At 35.9% G+C, this 9,725-nt stretch overlaps 1 pseudogene; it reads right to left on the bottom strand.

Moving 5' to 3' along the window:
- Nucleotides 1–3,346: 3,346 nt before the first annotated feature.
- Nucleotides 3,347–4,963, bottom strand: LOC116417175 (annotated as a pseudogene).
- Nucleotides 4,964–9,725: the final 4,762 nt, after the last annotated feature.

The following is a 9,725-nucleotide window of genomic DNA, read 5'->3' as shown; positions in this document are numbered from 1 at the left end:
TCAATAATATGTCCTATCATGAGTTGTACATGCTTTTTGGTGGGATATTTCACAAATTAGAACATTTTTACTATTGTTTTTGTAGAATGTGCTATGAAAACGTGGGTTTCAGGCTCCATATTTTATGCGCCACATTGGATTTTTGAAAAGGCCAGAACTTTTTCAAAAGCCCTTGACCAGACGATCATTTTGAGATCTCAAACGTCTTGTTAGGTTAACCCAAATTTTGGGTGCACTGATGGTCCGGTTGACGTGAAACGTCCCATATATAATTTTCCGAAAAATTTTAGCAGGCGTTTTAATTTTTTTTCGCCCGGTGGGCGTTTTGAAAAAAAATAGAAAATAGCCAAAAAAAAAAAATAGAAAACGCCCGCTTCTCGAAGCAGCGGGCGTTAAAGAGTCACTTTAATCCCGTTAAATAGGTACGAAAAAAGCGAAAATCGTTCGTGTGTTACAAAACCAATTTTACATTTAAGCTTTGCTTCTTGATTAGCTGTATATAGTACAAAAAATATGGTTTAGATGGGGCGTTCTTCAAGTTGCCAAGATAGAGCGTTCTCGAAGCAGCAGCCGAGATCGGGCGTTCTTGAAGCCGCCGCCGAGATACGGTTTTATTTCAGTCAGCCGTCGATATTATATAAAATAATTAAGTAATTTCTACATTTATAGAGGTACCCGCGTTAGCTATACTACGGAAATACTTATGTCATCCATACTCGGGAAAATGAAAAAACAAATTTCTCGCTCGAATTTCGCGTATAATGATTGCTAAAAGTTCTACCACGTCCCAATCGATTCGGGAAGATATACATAGGGGTATAAGAAAGGGGTGAGCCTTCCCTGCTAAAAATGACCAATAAAAATACGAAATTGTGATCCGGAATTACAGAATTAAAACCGATTTTTTCGATTTAAACGATTATAAAACAATCGGTTTTAATTGTATTGAATTTATAATTTTTTATCAAATAACAGCTTAAACCAACTCGATTTGTTGCCCAACAATTATGAGAATAAGAAGGATTGATTCGTATAACATTTTTGGAAATGGTGGATTGTTTCATGTTTTTTTTTAAAACCTCCGTGGTTTACGAGATATCGATAAATTAATTTTTTTCAATTTCATTCCATCCAACTTTTAGATAAACTATAATTGAACTCCCGAATAGTGCAAAAGTTGAGATCTCGACTGTATACGCGCAAACACTTCCGTAGGCGCGCTACGCCCGTTCTATGTTTTCTCCGTTCCGTTCATCATTTTCATTTGTTTGTTCATCAAACGGGAAAAACGAGTTTTCTTTGTCCAACTTTTACGAGAGTAAAAAGACTAAAATTCATCTACAATTTCGGCAATTTTTTTTGTTGAAAACAGACAGTTAGCTAAGGAATAGATTGATTACCATGTCTTTTTTAGAATAAAAATATTAGAATAGAATGAGCTACAAATGTTACGAATTGTAAGGAATTTTAAATTGCTTCTTCCTAGAGGAAGCTTTGTAATAGTAAAATTTTTAGTTTCGCTAAAACCATGCACATACACACGCTGAAATGCAAGCACGCCTAACAGAAGAAACGCGGCGATAGGAGGGGAGGGGCTCGCAGGGGAAAATCACCGATTTGTTTTTCCCGATCGCGCAGTTCCGAGAAATGAGCATGTCGACTGTTTGGAAAGGACAACAAATGCAGCAGCTTGAAAAAAGATGCCATAGCTTGGGCTCTATTGGGGTTTCGGAATTATTTCTTCCGACATTATTTCTGCCGGCAGAAATCACTTTTGTCTGTTTATGAGACAACTACAACACAATTTTGATGCTAAGTAACGACGATATCGCGCTATTATACGTGCTATGAACCGAAGCATGTTCAAAAGACAGCACATCAGAAGCACGCAGCGAATATTTATTACCCATGTCTAAATATATATATATACACACACACACACACATATATATATATATATATATATATATATATATATATGTATAATTTGAAATGAATCGCTTACTTTTCACGCAGTCAATCCTCAACAGCTCGAGCAAATGTATCCTCCAAATCCTTCAGCTTACGATGTGACAGCACGCACAAACGTATGCTGCAAGTCCTGACTGCAGTCCGGGTGTGATGTATCTGCGCTTACGATCCACCAGCTCGTATAGAAACGTATCCTCCAAGTCCTTACTCCTGATCTATACTTAGCTTATCTCACAAAATACAAGTTTTTTGCAATGTACTAGCGGCGAAGCCTAAATGACAACTGAGCTGTCTGAAATACAATGCACCAAGTTTGTTAGCGATCGCGATTCGCGTTTCCAGATTGGCCAATCAGTACCCAGCATTAGTGAAAAAAATGATGGCGGGTAATTAGCAGTGGTTTCAAATTTCAAAAACCCTATCGAATTTGAAAAAAGCAGTCACAATGAAATACTCAAATTTATTTGTAAATATCACCAAATTATACGATTGTATAATTCATGTAAAATCAATATTATAGAAAAGATAAATTTGGCTAAATGAATATTATTTTAGTCAATGACTCTAATGCTTCCTAATAATCGCTGCGAGAAAAAAGAATTTAGGTCGAACACAGTAAAAAGAATTTTATTTGTGTGTGCTCATACTGTACAAAGATAAGGACGGACTACAATGAGAAAAAATTATAAATTATAAAATTAATTATAAAGGAGTGTACAATACTCGAGGACATATGCATAGCACGTGGATTTCTACCTTTTTATTTTTATTCTCCGGGGCAACTAGGCGCACGAGACTGTGAAAGTTAAACGAAGGATAATTACCGGTTAAGCCCAGAAATTCGGTTGGGAGTGAGACGGTTTTCTAGAATGGTATGCAATTAAGGCTAATTGTTTGGAGTTATATACATTAGATTCATATATGCTATTTTGTTCGCGAACTTATGCCTCTTCAATCTTATAAGAAATGGTCGATGTTTATTTCAATAAACAATAGTATTGTACGGAATATTATACGAAACACTCTTGTAAACAATACAAAAAGGATTTTACACTAAAGGAATAATCATACATCGGTCATTTTACTCACATTCATCGGTATACATATGTATAGGTCAAAATAACAATTAACCGTAACAATTATCCTCTACACTACAATATCTACTGTACATTTGAACAAGAACGTGTTGTGTACTACGATATAAAAGTATAATTTTGTTGTTCGAATCAGCATTTTTTTTAATTCCATTACATCTATACTTATATCATTTCAATTTTTGCAAAAAAAAAAAAAATAAATAAATAGAGCATACATACATAAACATAGGTAAAATTATACAAAGTTAATTATGCATATTAATATTCTTTTTCATCAACGTAATAAAGTGTAATTAAGAGTCACAATATTTGTTATGTGTATGTATATCCTCTTATATTTATTTTCCTGTTTTTATATTTATAAATTCATCAGCAGTAAATATCTGTACATTTTTATATAGTTGCCCTAGCTTATACATCACAATAACTGTATAATAAGTCACATAGTCTACATTTTATGCAGGTACATATTTATCAAATTAAACCCAAGGAGCAATCTAAATGTGGTTTTTATGGCCAAAGTAATCATTGAGCGTGCACTCTGATGCTGTATCTTGCTTCTTAAGGGAGTCTCACTTGCAGAGTAAAATGAAGGCCTCTGGAAAATTTGTACAATCTGTAAATGAGATATTTATCAGACAAAATAATAATAAAGAAATTTATAAATTTTCAAACTAAAAAGTTACCTTTCTTGTCCAACACAGGTCTTAACATACAAGTCATTGTTTTGACACAAATTATGGAAGCTTTGTACAATTGCTCGAGTAGGAAGGCAAAAGTGCATGGCAGCTTTGAGAGCCTGAATGTCAAACCCTTCTAAATGCTCAAAACATAAATATCCCTTTTCTACATTGTGCTGATCACAGCAGTTATGGACTCCATTGTTTTTGTCAGGAGCCAGAAAAGATTTATCTAATTCCTAAAAATTAAACTTTATTAAAATCTGCATCGATTAATTTTAAGGATCAGCTTGCTTAGTTAAGAAAATACCTGCACCATCTTATCCGTTACACAGTAGCCTGAGTTGCTTGCAGAATACACGTTCTCCAATTTGTTGAATTCTTTACGTAACAGTAATGAATTCTGTGTACTACATCTCCTGTTAAAAATCCAGAAGGTCCTAATAGAGGAGATTACTGAAATACATTTTCAAGTATGCAATTACTGGTTTATAACAAGAAGATCTAAAGTGTATTACAACTTACCAGTGAGATATCTTTGATGAAGATACCAGTATTTGTGAAGAAAAATCAGCGTACATCTTCTCTAACTGCTGCCATAGCACGTCCCATCTCATGCACAGCACTGCATAATATTAATGAGAGCACGTAGTATCCCATCTCATTGTAAGGAATGTCAACTCCTGGAACCTGGTGACGATTAAATTATTTTTATAACTTTCAAGAACACTAATAATAGAATGGTAATAAAAATACAATTAAATTTACCATAAGTTCCAATACTTGTTCTTTCTTTTCATTTGGCGATGCTGAATTGTACAGCCAAATGTTAAGTGTCACTTTTAAAATGACTACTATCGATATTGGAAACGGTAGAATTGTTGAGACCATTCCTGCATTGTACCAGAGTGACCAGAATTTTGAACAACTCATGCCCCATCTCATTAATGAGCGATTCAAGGCAGTGGTGAACCATTTTATGCGTATAATAATTGGATTTCCAGACCAAATTTTTTCAACAGAGTCAGATAGGGTAGGTGCATACATGACTGCAATAAATATTTCATATTAAACAAGCAAAATTTATGTCAAAGTAGAAAAATATCCAGCTATACATGTATTATACATACGCTTTACTGATGAATGACTAATCCAACGTTGTTTTTTTCTGGATTCTGGTCTCGCATGAAGTCTCTGTGACACCAGGGATGGCATCAGGTTGCACGTCTAATGAAACTTTGGCAGACACAACATAATCGATAAACTCCTCTCAGTCATCACCTCGACCGTTGCAAATATTAAATCCATCCTAACCTAACATCTTGATTTTGGAGCTCTGTGTGAAAGGCAGACTGTTCACTCGCCAGTTTTGTTCAAGTGTGCAATAGCTTCTGTACAAGAGAATAAGTACAGCGATGGTCCAGAACATCTGAAGCAATGAGCTCGACTGCTGCAGCACACATTTTACAACTTGGCAATTCACAAAACAGTAGCATCTCCCGTACATCCACAACTGCTGGAATCCCTGCTTTTGTTCGCACATTTTACAACACTACACTATTACAACTATTAGCAGCACGAGAAGGGGTTTGAGCAACAAGTACGCGTACACTGCGAGGATTTATACACAGCTGTTTACATGCGCCTAGCAGAACGCACTGCAGAAGAGCGACTCTCGCGCTACGGACTATAGAAATTTATTTTCTACGCGCCGTGGTCTGAAGCTAGCCATTCGGTGCAACTTTCTGCACTTCCGGTTGCCATCCCTGGCGAACGGTCCGGCCTACGACACGGACGTTGGGTCAGAGCTTGTACCTTAACCTATTAAAGACGAGAGTTCCTGAGACGCGTGGCTGTTCAATATTACCCGACCACCCCGCTACATTGGCGACGAGGATAAAAATTTTGATAAAAACACATAGTCTTATAGTAGCAAGGAATACAGTGCAATCGTTAAATAGTAAAGTGTTATAATAACGGAAGGCACAAAAGTAGAGGTGCAAAATGACGAAGTTTGGCATAAACGACAATGAGACAAACAAAGGAGAAAATCAATTCCCAGAAATATGTGCGGCTACTACGCTTATGAATTTGGGAAATACGACAGGTCAATACACGTGGCCGACTGCGACAAGTACAACAACAATTACTTCGCAGAGTTCTCGAATTCAATCGCCAGCACAACATCAAAGAGTCCCAACGTCATATGGTACGTATTTTATAGACGGTCAAGAGTACAATAAAACATCTACGGGACTTGTTCCTGTTTCAACGTATAATGGCGGCGGTATAATTAATGGGCAATCCAATATACCCTCGAACACACCACTGCCTACGATCATGCAAGTGCCTGTTGTAAACTTCGCCGGTAATATCGGGAGGTTGGAAGAATTTAAGATCAATTCAGATTAGAATATTTACCATGAACGGTTAGAACAGTACTTTAACGCGAATTTCGTGGATGACGCAAGAAAAGTGTCGGTGTTAATTACGGCTATAGGCCCAGAGGTTTATAAAATTTTAAGGAACTTATGTGATCCACAGTTGCCTCATGATAAACCGTACACAGAATTATGTGAAATTCTGAACAAACAGTTTTCCCCACGAATCTCCATCTTCCAACAAAGGAAACGATTCTATGATCTTCAACAAAACAGCAGTGAATCGATAAGCCAATGTTACGCACGTATAAAAAGGGCGCAGTACATTGTGACTTCGGCACGGAGCTCGAAGGAAGAATCAAAGACAAGTTCGTCACCGGCAAGAAAGAAGCGAAGATCCTCGACAGAATCTGCACATAAAGGTCACATAAAGACGCCCTAAAGGACATCTATGAAACGGCCTTAGCAAAAGAAGCATCGTTGGCGGTTTCGGCGAACAGCAATCAGTGCGATGTTAACAAGTTGACGCAACACAACAGGGGGAGCAATTCCAAGAAGAACGCGGGAGAAGCCGGACGAGTCGAACGAGGGAAGCAGCAGAATGCAACTTCACAGTCCCAGCCGAGAGATGGCGCAGCGAGGCAGCAAGGCTCATCGAAGCAGCAGTCATCACAGCAGCAGAAGGCTTCATGTAACCATTACGGAGGTTATCTAAAAAGTTCATCTAAAATTAAGTAGTGACGCGAAACCAGTTTTCCTTAAGCCTAATTCAATTCCATTTGCTTTTAAATCTCAAGTAGAGTCAGATTTGAAAAGGTTACAAGATTAGGGAGTTATTGAGAAAATCAATACAAATGATTGGGGTACTCCATTAGTCCTAGTACTAAAGGAGGATAATACAATTAAAACATGCGCAAATTATAAAAAAACTATCAATCCTTGGCTTGTAGATCATAGATATCCCATTCCAAGAATTGAGGAAATATTTTCAGCTCTTAAGGGTGGGGAAGAGTTTACAAAATTAGACTTAGAATGGGCTTATAACCAAATTGAAGTTGACGAAGAAACGTCTAGAATATTAGCTTGGTCTACTCATATGGGAGTATTTAAGGTTAAGCGGTTATCTTTTGGACCAAAAATAGCTTGCTCTATATTCCAAGAGAAAATTGAAGAAGTAGTTAGAGATTTAAAGGGCTGTAAAAATTACTTTGACGATTTAATAGTAACGGGTAAAGATAGGAAAGAGCACCTTGAGAATTTAGAAAATGTATTGAAAGCGCTACAAGGCCATGGTCTAAAATTAAAAAAGAGCAAATGTAAGTTTCTGAAACCAAGAGTTTTTTATTTGGGTCACATCATTGATAAGAATGGGTTGCGTAAGAACCCTGAAAACGTAAAAGCAATCGTTGAGATAAAACGGCCGACGAACGTTCAGGAGATATAGGCTTTTGCAGGAATGGTAAATTATTGCATGAAATTCATACCCAACTTATCGACGATGCTTAGCCCGATATACAAGTTGTTAAGAAAGGATACGCCCTTCGTATGGTCGAAAGAGTGTGAACAGTCGTTTAACGAGATAAAAAGAGAACTAGCGGCTGATAGTAATCTAGTTCACTATGATCCAGATCTAGAAGTCAAACTGACCTGTGATGCTTCTAATGTAGGAATCGGATCAGTACTATCACACGTCTTACCAAACGGGGAAGAGAAACCCATTTGTTTTGCCTCACGAACTCTAACGAAATCTGAGAAAAATTATTCGATAATATAAAAAGAGGCGTTGGCCATATATTGGAGCGTTAGGAAATTTTATCAATATTTGATTGGCAGGCCATTCATTCTAGAATTGGATCATAAACAATTACTGGCCATTTTTGGTGAGAAAAATGGACTTCCACAAATGGCTGCAGGACGTCTGCAGCGTTGGGCTCTTTTTTTAAGCGGGTTCAATTATAAAATGAAATATGTCAAGGGTAAAAATAATGGGGGAGCCGATCGGCTATCTAGATTACACCTTCAAGTTGACGATAAGATCAATGAACCCAACGATGAATATATTCATTTTTTGATAGAAGAAAAATTACCGGTTGATTACTGATGAAAAAGGTTGGATCAATAAACAACAACTTGAGGTTAATTTATTGTTAAGTATATTGTAAAAGGCTTGAGAGCCTAGTCGGCGGCACGTCTGCTCACATCGGAGTCTTACAGGCAAGAAAAAAAGTGTATAGTAGAGTACAGCATAGTCTGCTCTACACACGGAATATGATATAATACGTAATAGTCGATTAGAGTATAGCGCGAGACATGCGCGGTTCGTCAGCTCTCGCGTGAGCTCGTCTCAATGCACAAAATCGCAGTTGACCAATAGATGGCGCGACGTGTACCATTTTGGTACTAATAATCAAGATTATAATACTTACTATATTACAACACGCCTCCTTAAGTTTATAATCTTGATCTTTAGCATTAACTTTTCATTTTCGATACATTTTTCTATTACATTTCAAATTAATCTTAGCGCTTTTCTATTTTCTATAAACTTTGTTTTATCTAGACTTTTCGTTAACATATCTGCTAAATTGAATTGAGAGTCTATTTTTATAATATCAATTATGCCATTTTCATAATTCTCATTAATATAATGATATTGCACTTCAATGTGCTTCGAGTTTTTAGTGAAGTTACCATATTTTGCAATCGCAATTGCACCTGAGTTATCCTCATACACATTAATTGGTTTATCGAATTCTACATTGAACATTTCGCTTAATAAATTTTTTACAAACAATATTTCTGTTACTGCTTCTGACATAGCAGTATATTCTGCGAAAGTTGAACATTTGGTTACAGTGCTTTGTTTATGAGTTTTCCAGAAAATTACATTACCATAAAGTCTTATTACAAAGCCTGTTGTAGATTTTCTATCTACATTATCACCTGCATAATCAGAATCTACCATACAATCTAATATTTCGTTTTTCAAGTTATCACAATATGTCAATTTTAGATCTTTAGTTTTATACAGATATTTTAGGATTCTCAACGCATATTTATAATGTGTTTGGTCGTAGCAACTTTGGTATCGACTTAAATAATTTACGCTATACGCAATATCTGGCCTTGTGCCTGTACTAATGTATAATAATTCTCCTATCAAGTTTCTATATTTTATATTTTCATCAATTTCACTAGCTTGATCTAGTTTTAAATTTGACTCCATTGGAGTATCATATAATTTGGCTTTTTCTAAATTATATTTAGTGGCTAAAGATTCAATGTATTTTGATTGACTTAAAGTCATTTTTTGTCTATCATCGCTATAATTTATATCAATACCTATATATTGGCTTATTTTGCCTAAATCTTTCATCACAAATCTTTGCATTAGACTAGATTTAACTTTATCTATTTTATTTTTATCTTTGCAACAAATTAGGAGATCATCAACAAAAACTAAAATATATATTGAATCTTTGTTCGTATTATTTACGTATAGACAGTAATCGTAGTTACTTCTCACAAAATTTAAGCTTTCGATAAATTTATTAAAACAATCGTACCAAGCTCTAGGACTTTCTCGCAGTCCGTAT

Source organism: Nasonia vitripennis, assembly GCF_009193385.2.
Source record: "Nasonia vitripennis strain AsymCx chromosome 1 unlocalized genomic scaffold, Nvit_psr_1.1 chr1_random0003, whole genome shotgun sequence".
Taxonomy (NCBI): Eukaryota; Metazoa; Arthropoda; class Insecta; order Hymenoptera; family Pteromalidae; genus Nasonia; species Nasonia vitripennis.
The sequence above is the reverse complement of the archived record's forward strand: the minus strand, read 5'-3'. Positions and strand labels throughout refer to the sequence as shown.